Below are 17,906 nucleotides of genomic sequence, written 5' to 3'. Positions count from 1 at the left end.
AATTGACAATCGATTGTTCTCAATGTCTAACTTCTTACTCTCAAGGTCCTTTTGACCTTCCAATTTAGCCATCTTCAAACTATGCCTCCTATCTCTCTCCCTGTCCTCCAGCTCTTCTGAGGTCAGGCTCCTTTGGGATACCCTAGTACCTGGTTTGGAGTGGGTTCTATCCCCACCCCCTCTACTGCGTCATCCGGCTGCCCTCCAGCATTCTCTTACTCATCCCCGGTGAACTCTCTTGCTTCCCACCAGGCCTTTAGGGCCTTCTGGTACTCTTCCTTCCTGGAGACTCCTATCACAGGGACTGCGAATTGCTTACAAAATGCCTTCATCTGTCTGGCAATATAGGTATCTAATCTTTCTTCCTCAAATGTGAGATCCTCCGAAGCACTAGACGTTGGCCTTCCTCTACTAGCAGTACTCATGGCTGCTATCATAAGTCACTACTAAGACCACCAACCAAACCATAAAAAACAAATGTGAGGCTGCGCTTGGTCTACACTCACCAGTGGTGTTTACAAGTTATTGTACGTAGATCATAAAGGCATGTCCTTATCCTCACAGCTGACCGCCAATGTTAGAAATGGGGCTCTCTAGTTGGCCATGGCTGGCGCCAATGTCCAAATAGGGACCCTTCTTCCTAAGTCAGGGCAAGTGGGCTACCCCCTTTGATAACCCCTGCTCAACCCTGTGGTAACATAGCAGGAGCAGTTCGGCATATCTCAGAGGCAGTGTGTGAAGCATACAATCAGGCAGTAATGACACCACGAAAGGACTCAACTCAGGTAGATATAGAAAAATATTATCTTTATTTAACAGTTCAACTCAAAAACTCGCAAAGCGTTTCAACAACTAAAATTCACGTCAACCTGCAGGGATTCAAAGAGACAACAACGTATTCCCACAAAGCCTGACACTTACTTAGTTCAGGGCCGGGACCTAAGCGGCCTGTTGTGCACCAGGTACCAGTCGTTGAAAGGGACTACAGCACGCAGCTTCTGGAAGAAGCAGAGACGGTGAGAGGCTGACTCCCAGCAACCACAAGTCTCAGGGGCTGAGGTCCGCAGCATACACTCACAGTGGTTTGGGCACTCAGGGACAGGCGAGCGCTCAGCTGCAGCAGCGAGTGCTCAGCGGCAGCAGCGCGCAAGTGCGGCAGCCCGGGCTGGTGGTGACAGCTCTCATCGTGCAGCTCCGTGGTGGCTCACAGCGGCAGCAGCTCTTTTAGCGACTTCGGCCCACAGGGCAAATACCAAGGATGCAAAGTGGTCAGCGGAGCAGGCATCCGCGGCCACAGCTCTCCCTGAACTGCAGCGGCCCGCGAAGAAAATGAGGATGCAAAGTTGTCAAGGGTGCGGGCACTCAGCAGCCACAGCTCTCTCTTAGCTGTACCGACCCGCGGGGGAAATTAAGAGGATGCAAAGTATCACAGGGTGTGGGCGCTCAGAGGTACAGCTCTCTTGGCTGTGGCGGCCCACGCAGCAAATCCAGATGATGCACAGTAGCAAAGGTTGTGGTCACTCAGCGGCCACAGCTCTCTCTTGGTTGAGGCGGCACCCGGGACAAATTCACGATGATGCACAGTAGCAAAGGGTGTGGGCACTCAGTGGCTACAGCTCTCTCTTGGCTGCGGCAGCCCACGGGACAAATCTATGATGATGCAATGTAGCGAAGGGTGTGGGGGCTCAGCGGATACAGCTCTCTTGGCTGCGGCGGCCCACGGCAAAGGATAGTCTTGACCAGGCGGGCACCACAGTGGACGCTCAGCAGCCACAGTTTTCTCTCAACTGCAGCGGCCCAACGGATCCAACGAAAGGGTTGAAGGTACAGATTTAGGCAGGCTCTCAGCGACAGCAGTTCTCTTGTTAGCCGCATCGGCCCACACAGGTTTAGCAAAGATGTTCAAAGGCTCAGAGTCAGGTGGGCGCTCAGCGGCGGCAGATCTCTTAGCTGCAGCAACCTGCACAGGTTCAGCAAAATTTAGAAAGTCTTTATGTCGATCCCGGCAGGCTCTCAGGGGCGGCAATTCTCTTAGCTACAGCCGCCCGTGCAGGTTTAGCAAAAGTTCACAAATGCCCAGTCGGCGACCCTCGCAGTAGAACTAGAGGCTCCAGATTACTCGACGGAGGACTCAACTGCAAGCCGAACTCATCGCACAGGAATTCAGACGGCTGACGGGGTGAAGTTTAATGTCCCTGAGACTTCTGCAGGAGGCACTCTCGATTTTAGGCCCTCTGGTAGTTTCTTCGGCAACCTTGATGAAAAGTTGGAAAATCCTTTCCTCTGTTCACGCGGACAGAGTTTGTTCTTGACATCCAGAAGGAACACAATTGGCCTAAGTTCCAGTGCAGCATTTTATACCTAAAAAGTCTTTGTTCTCTAAGGTTGCATATCACGGACTCCGGACAGATCTGTTGGGTGGTGTCGGGGAGCACTTGGTTTACGAGGTGGCATCCTGCCCTTTCAGAATGAGGGGGGTCTGCTATCAGACACCCAGTGGGAGGGGGAGCCATCATTCACCTTGCCAGACACAGCCCTGCTCAAATCAATGAGTCAACCCTCACCATGCTCTGAATACCGATCTCTCTCTCTCTAGCTAGGTCTGACCCAGCTAGCCTTGCTGCTCCAAAACCAGACAGCCAATACACATACACTACAGTAAAGCTTAGGCAAGAAACAACCACGTTTTCATTAAGGTATTTCTACACATGTAAGATATAAAGGTCCTTACTAAAAGGTGCCCCTCAATGTCCGGAGTATATACCTACCAAACTTGAGATTCCTATCAGGTTCCTAGGGCCCAATAGGAGGGTAGAAAGCAATCTTTAACCGGCCCATCCTGAATGGATCATTTCGCAGTAGCGACAGTGAAATGGAGGGTAACTCATTTTTTAAATAGGCTACACCGATGTAGGTACTGTAGTTATTTTTATTCATACAGTCATTTATATACAGGGAGCATTCGGCCTGTGGCACTGAGTAATAGTGGCACGGTGCCGAAAACGTCTAAATCCAGCCACTATAAAGGATAGGGAGAGTAGAGAGGAGGGGAGACCCACGCCAATGATAAAAAACGAGGACTCTGGACCGGTCGTACTTTCTCCGAATGGACAGTAATGGTGATATTTGAATGTGTAATCTTTTGGCTGTAAATGACTGTTGGAACTAACAAAGTGTTTTTCGAGTGATTCTACTGTACCAAATCGGGTAAAAATAGAAGCGCCTGGGTAGGAGTAAAAACCTATAAATGGCAGTGTTGGTCACTGTGAGGCTTTTAAAAGTGGTTATTCAACACAAGGCACGATCCAATTGACATTTTGAATCTTTTTTTGTACAGTCCAAAAAATCAGTTTTCTGATGAAAAACGATGACTCGGGACCTTTTGAACTTTCTCCAGATAGTCAGTAATGGTGATTTTTTAATGTTTTATGTCTCAACTGTAAATGACATTTTGTACGTGAATTATCACTTTTACAACTTAAAAAAGTGTGTTTAGAGTAATTTTCCTATCTGAAATTGGTCAAAATAGAAGCTTCTGAGAAGGAGGAATACACTGTAAAAATAGCAATTGTAGTCACTGTGAGGCTTTAAAAAGTGGTTATTCAACATAAGGCACAATCCAATTTTGAATCATTTTTTGGTGAGCCCAAAAAAATATATTTTCTGATGAAAAACAATGACCCCGGACTTTCTCCAGATGGTCAGTAATGGTGATTTTTGAATGTTTAATCTTTTGACTGTAAATGACTGTTGGATGGGAATTATCACTTATGGAACTAAAATAAGTGTGTTAGAGTCAATTCCCTGCCCGAAATCGGGCAAAATATAAACTTAAGAGCAAACGTCTGTAAAAATGGCAATTTTGGTCACTGTGAGGCCTAAAAAAGTGGCTATCCAATTCACATTTAGAATTGTGTTTTGTACAGTCAAAAAAATCAGTTCTCTGATAAAAAACGACCCGTACATGTTGAACTTTCTCCAGATGGTCTGTATTGTTGAAGTTCTAATCTTTAGACTGTAAATGACTGCTGGATGTGAATTCTCACTTATGGAACTAAAAAAAGTGTGTTTAGAGTAATTGTCCTGTCTGAACTCGGTCAAAATGGAAGCTTCTCAGTAGGAGGAAAAACCTGTAATAATGGAAATTTTGGTCATTGTGAGGCTTTAAAAATGGGTAATTCAACATGAGGCACGATCCAATTGGCCTTTAGAAACTTTTTGTACAGTCCAGAAAATCAATTTCCTGATGAAAAACGATGACCCCGGACATGTCGAACTTTCTCCAGATGATCAGTAATGGTGAATTTTTTATATTTTTACTGAAAATGACAGTTGGATGTGAATCACCACATTTGGTACAAAAAAGTGTGTTTAGAGCAATTTCCCTGCCCGAAATCAGTCAAAATAGAAGCTTCTGTGTAGTATTAAAAACCTGTAAAAATGTCTATTTTGGTCACTGTGAGGCTTTAAAAAGTGGTTATTCAACATGAGGGATGATTCCTTTGACATTTTGAATAATTTTTTGTACAGTCCAAACAATCAATTTTCTGAAGAAAAAGGATTACCCGGACCTGTCCGACTTACGCCAGTAGTGGTAATTTTTTGATGTGTAATCTTTTGACTGTAAATTACTATTGGATGTGAATTATCACTTTTGGAACTAAAATAAGTGTTTTAGTGTCATCCCCCTGCCTGAAACCCGTCAAAATAGAAACTTCTGTGCAGGAGGAAAAGACTGTAAAAAGGAAAATTTTGGTCACTGTGATGCCTAAAAAAGTGGTTATTCAACATTAGGCATGATCCAATTGACATTTTAATTATTTTTTGTACAGTTCAAAAAAATCAATTTTCTGATCAAAAACGATCACCCAGGACCGGTCGAACTTTCTCCAGATGGTCAGTAATGGTGATTTTTGAATGTTTAGTCTTTTGACTGTAACATTACTGTTGGATGTGAATTATCACTTTAGGAACTAAAAAAGTGTGTTTAGAGTCATTTTGCTGCCTGAAATCGTTCTAAATAGAAGCTTTTGAGTATGAGGAAAAGTCTGTAAAAATGGCAATTTGGTCACTGTGAGGCCTAAAAAAGTGGTTATTCAATATTAGGCATTATCCAATGCACATTTTGAATTTTTTTGTACAGTCCAAAAAATCTATTTTCTGATGAAAAACAATGACCCCAGATCTGCTGAGCATTCTCCAGATGGTCAGTAATAGTGATTTTTGAATGTTAAGGGGACTATTAGGATGGCGGAGGGACCTGGGTCCGCCCACCATCCTAGCAGGAGCAGGACCAGTTGCCTGCCATGCGGCGGTCCTGCACCCCTGATCATGATGCAACCACCACCGCGGCGGTTGCATCTGGCATTTTAACATTGCGGCGGATGCTGCTGGCTGCAGCACCCGCCGCAATGGTCAAATGCCAAGTTGTGCCTGCCACCTTGTGGTGCCTGCCACCCTGTGCATGGACATACGGGGTTTCCCATGGTTACCCCCAAGTGCACCCACCAGGGGCCCACAATGGGCCCCCAAAGCAAATCCCTGTCAGCCTTTCCAAGGTGACATTGCCGCCATGGAAAGGCATTGAAAAACAAACATCATATTATGGATGGCGATGCCTGCTAGGCACCGCCACCATATATGTGCCTTAGCCCTGCCCAGCCAGCAATCGTAACGATTGCCAACCGGCAGAAAAGCGGCCAACGGACTTTCCGTCTGCCGTGATACCCACCACCATCGTAATCTGGCGGTGGGTAAATCACGTTAAGATGGCGTGATGGTGGCCACCGCCGGCATAATCACCCCATCATAATCACCCCTTAATCTTTTGTCTGTAAATGACTGTTGGATGGGAATTATCACTTTTGGAACTAAAAAAAAAGTCTTTAGAGTAATTTTCCGGTCTGAAATTGGTCAAAATAGAAGCTTCTCAGTCAGAGGAAAAACCTGTAAAAATGGCAATTTTGGTCACTGAGGATTTAAAATTCGTTATTCAACGTGAGGCACGATCCAATTGACATTTTGAATAATTTTTTGTACAGTCCAAAAAAATCAATTTTCTGATGAAAAAGGATGACTAACGCACCAGTCAAACTTTCTCCAGATGGTCTCTAATGGGGATTTTTGAATGTTTATTCTTTTGACTGTAAATGACTGTTGGGTTGCAATTATCACTTTTGGAGCTAAAATAACTGTGTTCAGAGTCATTTCCCTGCCCAGAAATCGGTCAAAATAGAAACTTCTCAGCTGGAGGAAAAGTCTGTAAAATGGTAATTTTGGTAACTGAGGCCTAAACAAGTAGTTATTCAACATTGCGCATTATCCAATTGACATTTTGAATCATTTTTTGTACAGTCCAAATATCAATTTTCTTGAGGAAAAATGATAGGACCTGTCTAACGTTCTCCAGATGGTCAGTAATGGTGATTTTTTAATGTTTATTCTTTTGACTGTAGGGGAGAACCTGCTGGAACTACAAACCCTTGCCTGCTCACCTGAACTTTGCCCGGGGACTGTCTGTGGGGGCACGGGAGCCTACTGCAGCCTGAACTCGCTGCCTGCCTGCTCTGCTCGCGCCAAAACTGTGCTGCCCGGACTCCATCTCCCAGGGGGCAGCACGGTGTTGCGAGTGATGAGGAGCAGCCTCCAACAACCTAGGGCACATAAATTCCGTTTTGGACGCGCGCGGGCTCGCCCGGGCCCATCCTTGCCTGTTTGAGGCCGGGTCGGGCCTACCCTCTTGGTTCATTTTTGTTTCCTCTGGTTTAATTATTGTCATCATGTTTGTTTGATACTTACAATTAATTGTTAGGTTTCTAGAGGTCTGATCGATTAAGGATTTGGATTGGCTGCGAGTTAACTCTCCTCTCTCTCTTGCTGAAACCTTTACCAAGGTCATATTTGTGTAATTGCAAATGGTAAAAGGAAGTTACCTAGTCTGAAACCCCCCTCGGCTGCTAGGACAGTGGTTGACTCCCAGCAGACTTTGCTGATTTATCTCACGGGGGCGGTAGGTGTTCTTGACAAACAGATCTCGTCTGTTGAAGAATCAATAGAAGCAGGTTCTTCCAGGATGAGCTCGGATATAGCACTTTCAGTCGAGCCTCCCTCATTGGATCAAGGAAACTCTAATAGAGGTGTCTTCAATGGCTTTATCCAACCTAGCTGAGAAGAGATTCTTTTTATCGATAGCGACTCCCCCACGCAACCACCACAAAAAAGGCTTAAAAACCCATGTCCCGTGGAAACTAATACCACTAAAAGAGCTCCAGATAATGCTCAAGTAGCTCCCACAGGGACTAAATTAGTGAAACAGAGCCCACAAGGGAAAAAACGAGGGGGTGCAGCAAAGGCCATACCAAGGGCAAGATCTCACTAAATGGCAATCCTGATATGCATAGTGATATTAAGAACTTATCTATCCTGGTCGAGAGATTGGACCTTTGAGAGTCAGGCTGGATCAATAATCATCCAGACTTACTACCATCTGGGATCTTATCTCTAGTAATTGCACCGGGGGGGGGGGGGGGGGGGAGGGGCGTAATTATTGGTTTGGGAGCCCAGGGCACAACAAACACAGGTGGGAGTTCTCCGTCTGGATCAGACCCTGGACGCAAGACTACGCTCCGCCCACGGAGTGTACGTAGTGTTGCCTACTTTGCAAAGTAGGCGTAGTAGGCAACACTACTCACGCTCTGTGGACGGAGCGAAGTTGCCCGCCACCCGCTTCCCTCCTGCCCTCTCCTAAATAGCTAATTAAAGCTAAATATACTACAAAAGTAAATTAAAGGCACTTACCTGGTCCGCGGCGTCCCGGGGCTCCCTCTTTCGCGCCGCCGTCTTCGATCCCAATGTGCATTTCTCACGAGAAATGTGCATGCGCGGGCGGCCACGCATGCGCATTGGGTTTGGAAGACGCGGTGGCGCGAAAGAGAAGAGGGAGCCCGGGACGCCGCAGACCAGGTAACTGCCTTTAATTTACTTTTGTAGTATATTTAGCTTTAATTAGGTATTTAGGAGAGGGCAGGAGGGAGGCGGGTGGCGGGCAACTTCGCTCCATCCACGGAGCATGCGTAGTGTTGCCTATCACGCATACTTTGCAAAATGCAAAGTAGGCAACACTACGTACACTCCGTGGGCGGAGCGTAGTCTTGCGTCCAGGGTTAGCGGTTACCAATATTTGCAGGAGGATAGTGGGTTAGTGCGGTATTGTGCTCATCCAGGATTCCACAATTTTTAATAGGTCTTTTTACAGAGCGATAAATTAAAATCACCACCCCAAATTAGTTTAAAATCTTTTTTAGGGTGTCTATTTCTTAGTTCCTGTAGGGAGAAGATATCATTTAAAACTATCATAAGATCTGCCTGCTGTAAGTTGTTGTAGAAATTAAGCAAGAGGTATTTCGGATCCTCGCCAGGAGTGGGAAAGGGAGCTCCACTGGCTATCGAGTTGGCAAGAATCAGGATGTACTGGAGCAAATTATCCTTATCAGATAGAAACAGGTCCACCGGGATACAATTGAGGCCAGGGCCCTACCCTTTGGGGCTAAGTTCATGGCATTTTCCACTTTACTGATAGTAAATGTTACTAATGAATCTGTGCTTGGTACTTGAAGTGGGGATGCACTCTCGAATTGTAACTTGATTCTTAAAGAAGGAGACCCACCGATCGGGCGCTATGTGGATTTGGGGGGTGTTGCCTTGTCCTCCTCTTCCTCACTTTATCAGCTGCCAAAACAAATGCATATTTTTCATTATACTAGCCTGTAAAAGTTCTAGCCACCATTCTTCATGCCATTCCTTATTTGCTATGGTTTGCGTGGATTTATACTTTACGTGCTGTTTTAATCTTGCCTATATCTTTGGGTTTTAATTGCACAGATAGTTGCTTAAATGCTTCCTTACAGGCCTTGTTGTACCAATGGTCATGTTTTGTTGGTCTCTTTGGAATATTGAGAGTTTTGACAAAGAAGTACCTTTTTGAACATGGCCTCATGGATTTGGGTAATATTGAAATTAATTTCTCCCCGATTAATAAATGTTTGTAGGCCATCTAATGTGCTCATCACCTCTTTCATTGTTTCAAGGGAACATTTGCTTTAGACAATCTGAGACATTTTAATCCTCCTCATGTCGTTACTTATAGCATCGGCAGTCTCACTCACATTGGCTATGGGCAGGGATGTTACGTGGCCAGTTACCTTAAGCATTAACAGCAATGGGTTATGGTTGCTTTCGTTCCTTGCACAGACCTCCATATCAACATGAGATGGTCAGTTCTCTGCATTACTGAGGATGTAGTCAATAAGACTGCTTCTCAGGCCATTACTGCATGTGTAGGATCCTAGTCAGAGGGTGTACAACCATTCACTGCCCTAACTCCCCTTTCTAGGCTGAATACTTAGAGTTGGAGCGCTGCGTCTGTCCACTTTTTAATTGGTGGCATCTCCAGTTGGGGAATACCCCACTGAGCATCTTCCTCTACACTAACATTGCTATCTTCAGAGTCCAGAGGCTCAAATGTGATGTTAAAATCTCCTACTAGGACTGTGTTGATCCCTTCGCTCATTGTAACTAACAAAATATTAAGTTTGGTGATAGTCTTTGATGATCTTCCTCCCGCCATACCCCCGGCGTATACATTGACAACAAATAAATTTGGGAGGTATCTGGGGAGAATGAGTAGTGCCATGATATCAATGTTGTCAATCTCCTTTTCTACTATCTTATAAGAGGAGCTCTGTCTTACCCATATTGTGAGCCCGCCTGAGGGTCTGCCTTTTGGTACACCTATTGCTGGCTTGAGAAGTTTAAATAGCCATGGCGGTAGATGGAGTAAGCGCCCAGGTCTCTTAAAACGCTATAATATCCTGTTTATCTATAAAATATTACCAGTACAGTGAGGGTGTCTTGGAAGACAACCCCGCTATATTCCAGGAAGCTAATGTCATAGATGTGTCTTGATTGCCGATAAAACTGATTGCCTATAGAATTACACAAGCTACCCTCCATAGCATTACCCAGGTTGGGAATAGCTGGAACTATAACATGGTTACCTATAGGACAGGATGGGTTGTCCTGTGATTTTATTATGGCCCTAGGGGGTTCTACTACATAGTCCTTCCCGACAAGACCAACGCTAGGAGTTGGTCCTATGCAGTGACTATTAACTGCCCCCGATTGGGGGGCTAATGGAAGTCTAAGTCTGTGAATTATCACTTTTGGAACTAAAAAGAACTGTGTTTAGTCATTTTCCTTCCCAAAATCGGTCAAAATAGAAGCTTCTGAGTTGGAGGACAAACCCGTATAAATGGCAATTTTGGTCATTGTGATGCCTTAAAAAGTGGTTATTCAACATTAGGCATGTTCCAATTGACATTTTGAAATATTTTTTGTATGGTCAAAAAAATAATTTCTGTTAAAAAACAATGACAGGCCTGACAAACTTAATCCAGATGGTCAGTAATGGTGATTTTCGAATGATTAATGTTTGGACTGTAAATGACTGTTGGATGCAAAGGATTACTTTTGGAACTAAAATTAGTGTTTTTAGAGTCATTGTCCTGCCCGAAATCGGTTAAATAGAATCTGCTGTGTAGGAAGAAAAGTATGTAAACATGGCAATTTTGGTCACTGGGGGGCTTTGAAAAGTGGTTATCAACATGAGGCACAAACCAATTGACTTTTTGAATCATTGGCTGTACAGTCAAAAAAAATGTTTTTCGATGTAGAATGAACTATTAGCTTCCCAGGAGGGTGGATGCATATGAATAAAAATAATAAGTCCATTTGTAAAGCACCATGGTTACACTACTGCTAGTGTGTCCCTGCGCTGCGGGGAAGTCAACCAGAAATCAAAGCCCAAGCCAAACCTGACTTATCCTGGAGGAAAGAGAAATGTTTTAATTTTTTCCTAAAGCATCTCTCCTGGGTCTCCATCCGGAGCTCCATTGGGAGGGCATTCCATTGTTTAGCCGGCAGTAGTCGAAAGGACCGGCCACCCATCCTGGCCTTTTTAATAGCAGGAACACGAACCAAACCTACCCCACCCAACCTCCGCTGACATGAAGGAATATGCAGGACACAAGTTCAGCTAGGTACAAAGGGGCCTTTCCCTGCAGAATCCGGAGGCAGACGCAGCGCACTTTAAAGGAGACTCTTTCTTTAATCGGGAGCCAGTGAAGCGCCGCCCGAGCTGCCCTAGCCGATAACCTTCTTGGGCGCCTCAGAATGAGGCAGGCGGCTGCATTTTGCACTCCCTGCAGACGCAGCAAGCATCTAGCAGGTGCACCTAGATACAGAATGTTGCCATAATCTAGGCGTGAAGTCACCAGCGCGTGGACAAGCGTCTTCCTAGCCGCCATGGGTAGTAGGTCCAAGGTTTTTCGCAGGACCTTCAGAATTCCGAAGCACGTACCTGCCACCCGCCTAGTTTGGTAGTCGAAAGAAAGGCTAGGATCCAGCCAGACTCCCAGGTTTTTTGCCTGTGCACATGGCGTAGGTGTCGCCCCCAGGTCCTGGGGCCACCATGCGGTCGACCACACAGTTGGGGATCGCCCCACCACCAGCACCTCCGTCTTGTCGCCATTCAGCCTCAGGCAGTTATCAGCCATCCAAGCAGCCAGTTCATGCATGCATGCCTTGAGGCTGGAGGCGGCTGACTCCTGCGCCTGGGTTAGGGAGACCACCACCTGTGAGTCATCGGCATAGGATAAGACCCTGATCCCAAATCCCTCCGCATTCTCCACCACAGGAGCAACATAGATATTAAACAGGGTAGGGCTCAGGGTCAATCCCTGCGGCACTCCCTGGTTCAGCTTGATGACCCAGGAGTAGTGTTCGCCATGTCTCACCTGGAAGCACCGCCCGACAAGAAAGATTTTAACCAGTCCAAGGCCCTACCAGACACCCCACCTTTCTTCAAGCATTGCACCAGAGTGTGGTGAGCTACGGTGTCAAAGGCGGCACTTAGGTCTAGCAGGATTAAGGCCGCCATTTGACCAGCATCCGCAAATTGTCTGATGGACTCAGTAGCAAAAAGCAGAGCCGATTCAGTCGAATATCTGGCTCGAAAGCCGGACTGGGTCGGGTGAAGATAGTGTTCCTCAATGTAAGCCGTCAGCTGTACATTCATCACTTTTTCAGCCACCTTAGTGAAATATGGCAAAAGGGAGATATGGGGGTAGGTTGTCTAGACGCTCTAACCCAAGGTGTGGTTTCTTCGGAAGCGGCAAGACCACGGCTTCCTTCCAGCAGCCAGGGACGCAGCATGTATCAAAGAAATCGCCACCAGGTGCCTTATAAAAGGCTCCAGGTATTCCAAGCTACCTTTTAGGAGGAGCCGGGTCCCTAGGGGATCCAGAATTAATACTGCTACAGATTTTAATCAGTTGTTCCAGGGGGGCGTATCGAAAATTCCTTCAGCACCAGTCCTTCCACCACAGGTTCTTCATCTTCCAGTCCCATCTCACCGCCCCTTGCCGCTTCGGGAAGGTGGAATAGATTTTTTCCTCCTTTTGGAGAAAAATTCGGCTATCTGATTACAAAGCTCCTCTGAACCCACAACCAGTGCTGCTAAGCTGGTGATGGAGGTAAACTCCTTGTAAACCTTGAAGAGCTCTCGGGTTGAGCTAATGGCAGAATCAATTCTCTCTTGAAAATGATCCGCCTTGGCCCTTCTGATAAGTTGGTCATAGTTCCTTTGCTCCTTTTTATAAAGCTCTTTCCCCTGCTCAGAGTAATCTACCCTCCAGACCCTTTCCTACCTTTTACATTCAGCTTTAGCTGCTCTCAGGGATTCCAAATACCACGGGCTGATTTCTGGGTTCTGAACTGTTTTTTCTTAGCCCAAGGGGCCGTGCAGCCCAGAGCCTCTGTGATTTGATCAAAGTTTTTACAGGCTGATTCCGCATCGCTGCCCCGTGGCAGGCGACCCTAGCCTCCGTCCCCAGGGTCCACAAGACCAGAACCAGAAGTTCTGTCTTCTACCTCGCAGCTAAGACCTGGAACACCCTTCCCCTCTACCTCAGGCAATCAGCGTTGCTGACCCAATTTAAGAAAGGCACCCTCCCTCACAGGACCCCACCAGGGTTGCCCAACCCAGGCCTCCTCCCCCTGGGGCTCCCACTGTACATGGCTCATACTGTATGTCCTTGTGAAGGGAAAAAGGGAGCAGAGTCCCTTGCAACAAAGACTGCCCAATGCAGGACGCACTAATCCTTCTATGAAGGTACACCATCAGTATGCCTGGCCTACCCCCACCTTAGTGTGGCAGAGGGGCACAGGTCAACCCTACACATCTGGCTGTATACTGTAAATGGATGTCTGTAGTGTCACTACTATCTCCAAACACTGCTTCAGGTGTAAACTCCCTTAGCTGTTCTGGGAAGGTCCATGGACTGCCTACAGGTGCTGGTGCCTCCCCCACTTACGGTCCACAGATCAGTCCAGATCCCCCATGCTTCTACTTCAGACTACGACCTCAGATCAGACACGGCAACCCCACTGAATTTAAGTGTATTACTAATCAGACAAATGAGAATTCTCTCACTAACAGGGAGTAAAGAAGGAAAAGCCCAACAACAAATCCAGACCTGGTAGCTGGCACAGAAAATGTGACATACAGATGACCAGCCTAAGCAGATGATTTTAGATAAGATTGCGGAGTATATAACCAATATAAAACCCAATCAGCGTTAGCTTGCAGAATCAATGTTGGTAAGTCATTCATAATTTGACAAATTGTCTAAGAAAAGCAAACCATATCCATGAATGACTGGTTATGTGCGGAAAAAAAATCAGCTAAAAGGTATTGCAGTGTACTCCGGACATACAATGTAATTAGAGGAGAGCTAGTTGTCTTAACAGAAGCAGTGTGATGAAAGATAGTATCAGGGTGCATAATATTGCTTGCACCTAGAGTAATTTTATGTACCACAACAGCAAGTTCTTTCATCACTTTGACCAAGAAGTCTAACATGTACATGAATCAGAATACCGAAGACTTGCAGCACAACAACGGTTAAGGTCATTACTTACGATTGGTTCAGTTCCATGTCACTCATTTCTTTAGCTTTTATAAGTCTGCGTGGCAGATGGTTTTATATTGTGGGTCGCTCGCTTAATACTGCTTTGGGCAGATTTAGGATCCAAAATTCTAGATTCAACATACCACGCTGCAAGTTATCCAAAACTGCGCGGCAAGAATCCTCTTGAACCTTCCTCGCCGATCCTCAGTCAAAGCCAGATTAAAGGACCTTCACTGGCTCCCAATGAAAGCTAGAATAGAATTCAAGAGCATGTGCGTCGCGCACCGCTCCTACTGGGGAACAGGCCCCGCCATAAATCAACGATTGGTGGAAGCCTATCATCCTTCCCGGGGACTCAGATCCGCGACCTCCTACCTAACCTCCGTACCACGTATAGGAAGAGCCAGATGCGGAGGTCGCTCGCTTTCCTACAACCTGACCAGGATCTGGAACACTCTTCCCCTAGCAATCAGGACAGAACCCAACCTGCTCACATTTCGAAAACTCTTAAAAACTTGGCTTTTTAATAAATCCCTCACCTAACCTTTCCCTCTGCTCCCCTCACTCCCGCTCCTACAGCTCAACCCACCAGTTTGTCTACAGCGCTGGGACGCCTTTGGGTAGCCATTGCGCTTTACAAATCCTCATTCCATTCCACGCTTGTTCACTTGCTACAGGCAGCTTGGTTATTTTAATAGTGTACTTAAACCACTTGATATAATGCAGTTTGACAGCTACCTGAATACATCAGTTTTGACTTTGTGCATGCATTATAAAATCTGGGTAAATACAAAAAGAAGTGACAAGGTCTTCCTTTCCTACTTTTCATTTTAGTAAATTGCAGGCAGGTTTTTAAGACCAGGTATTTGTAACTCTACAAGCTTCACATGTGCAGCAGACCATGTCAGCTCCCTCAGCTGTAAGGTAGGTGCCATTGTATTAACCTGGTAATGATCATGGTATGCGAGCGATTCTCTGCATATTTGGCAGCCCAAAGATGTGACAATTGCTTTAATTTCGTATTAAGAGCTCTTTGGGTCAGGTACTCGTGCAATCTCTTTGGGCCAAACACATTCGCTGTTCCTTGGTGATTTCGGTCACATAAGCAGTTTCCCTGCAGCTCATGCTCTCATTTAGTAAAAAGGTAAGTAAAAGTAGCTGAAGCTAAAATGCATACACCACGAGCCGGATTATGATGCTCCGGTGAAGAGCAATCAACAAAGGATTCTGCAGGTCTCCATTCCCCGCTGTATTCGCATCTGCGAACACCCGCAACTTGCGCATAAGTTCTCTTGGTAAGACTACACTTTGGCACCTTTTGACCATTTGAGTCTCAACAGCACTTACCAACACATTGAAGTGCACTCCAATAACCAGACAAGAGAAAAAGATGGTATGCACTAAAAACATCTCCATTTCATCCAGATGGCTTTTAAACTGAAGCAGGCTGAGAGTATGCTGTTCAGAAGCACATATAGAAAAGGAAATTGTTTAACTGACTATTAGATAACAAACCAAGAGTAAGGTCCTGCGTGTACTTTTTAAAATGAAAGTGCAAGCGAATTACCTTAAAATGGACCCTTAGTCATGTGTTAAGTCTTGGTATGTTCCAGCAGCAACGTTGCCTATCCACTTCTTGCCATACCTCTCAACATAATAGGCTGCAGCAGCAGGGACACAGTGGCGGTGGTTTAGCAGCTCCCGCTAATATATAATGCTGTAAGTGAAGAATATAGGAGTGCAACTCTCCACTTACTACAAAACGTGAGAGCTGAGGCATTGTAAAGATAGAGTGACTGTCACTCCCACGCCTGGCTGAGTGTCTCCATTTGTAGGGACGCCGATGAAACCTCACCTACTAGACAGCCACTGGGTCCCCAGACAGTGTAAGATCAAACACTGCCAGCCAACCAATTGAGGGTCTCTACCCCTGCTGTGAGCCTTATTTTGCCAGCAAATTCTCAAGGAAGGTTAATCCCCGGTCAATGTAACCATGTGAATTGGGAGGTGGCAGAAGCAACGTTCTGACCGGATCAGACAGGCTCACTCCAGATGCCTGAAAACCAACATTTAAATAAAATCCTGTGGGCTGTATTCGCACTTAAAACTGCATGCAGTATTTTTCCCAATGTTTCCGTTCACAGCCACTTTAGTTGTTTTGCACCTCCTCATTATGTTGCAGCGCTGAACCAAACAGCAGCGCCTGTGTAGATAAAACGTACACTCCCACTTTTGTTATTTTGCAATTTTTCATTAGAGTGTCATGCAGAAACAAACTGTGGCGCTGGTCTAGATGAAACGTGTGTGGCTGAGAGTGAAGTCAAACCACAGCACTGGGATCACAATAATACCGACACGCATACTTTAGTTATTTTGCAACTTTGCATTAGTGTGCTGCACTGAAATAAACTGCGGCACCTGTGTAGATGGAAGTAATTTATCATGAGCAGCAACAAATGAGAAGTCACGAAATAAAAGGCAGCACTGAATCAATGTCAAGCAGCAGTTGGGATTACACGCAGTACGAGTGATTACAGGTCTTGCAGACAGCACATGCGCGCAGATGCTAGACCTACAAATTGCAAAATAATGCAGTAATGCAATCACAAAATATGCAGCATAATTCCTCTTTGCTTGCTGAAGAATTTAGTCAACCTGCCGCATAAATGCGCCAAATTTTGTGTTAAGCATTACTTCATTATTTTGTCATTTTAACTCAAGGTAACGCTGTCAGGGGAAATGTTTCACCTCATTAGTACCAATTTAATACCCAAATACAGCACTAAGCAACTACAAGATTACCAGTCAATCTTTGCAAAGGGCCTTCCACTGCTCCAGAACACTATGACGCTTTAAGTAACTTTTGTTCCGTTTGAACAAGTATCAAGTTTTTTTTTTTTTAAATCCACATAATTTGTAACAAATGCAGTAAACTGATAATTATGTAGAAACCGCTGCTGCTGCAGAACCCCATAATTTCAGTGGCCCTGGCTTTGTGACTCAACCAATTAACAGCTGGTGAGAAGGCTGGTTTCTTTTTTAACTTTCTGCACTACCACCACACTCATCGTTCAGGCAGAGGCACCTCAGTCAGTATTTACTATTCTGGGGCAATTTATTGTGACAACGCTGCCCATAGTGTGGCTGGTATTTGGCCACCAGGGTTGCATTCAGATACAGAGCCCTAATCCGCTCACTCAATGGGGCCTAGGAGCGAGATTCATAGATATTGTCGCAGATAAGGCCCAGAATAGGGAGCACTGTATAGAGACTCATTGTTATGTTTACAAATGGCCAGAGACAGGTTCTACAGAGATACCCCAAAGAAGGGGACAATATAAGGGTTTTTCTGTAAGAAATATGCAGCTAGACTGGTAGAGACCATGATAATGAGTTACAGAAGGTAAGTAACTTGTTCATCTAATAGAGACCTCTTGCTGCAGATTCCTTACCTTACAATAGATACCCAAGCCATACCATCCATGCAGTGAGCTGCGTACAGATTTTCTAAACTAAAAAGTCCTGCAGGACCGAATGTGCGAAATGACAGAACATGCAAACCAGAATGTCTAGGCAGTAATGCTTGGCAAATGTGTGCATATGCCCATGTTACTGCCTGGCAGATATCCAGGACTGGGACACTACGAGACAAAGCAGTGGTTGCAGCTTTTCCCCTGGTAAAATGGGTCTGTAAACCCTCAAGAAGCTGCTTCCTAGCCGGGCGAAGCAGATTTTAATGCAGATAATGACCCAGCACAAAATGGTTTGTTTCTGCACTACCCGACCTTTTTTTAATCTACCATATAACCCTCAAATAGTTGGTTGTCCACCTGGAACTCTTTAGTATGGTCACAGTAAAAACAACAACGCTCTATGCAT

Source organism: Lissotriton vulgaris, chromosome 1_1 (genome assembly GCF_964263255.1).
Source record: "Lissotriton vulgaris chromosome 1_1, aLisVul1.2, whole genome shotgun sequence".
Lineage (NCBI taxonomy): Eukaryota > Metazoa > Chordata > Amphibia > Caudata > Salamandridae > Lissotriton > Lissotriton vulgaris.
The sequence above is the reverse complement of the archived record's forward strand: the minus strand, read 5'-3'. Positions refer to the sequence as shown.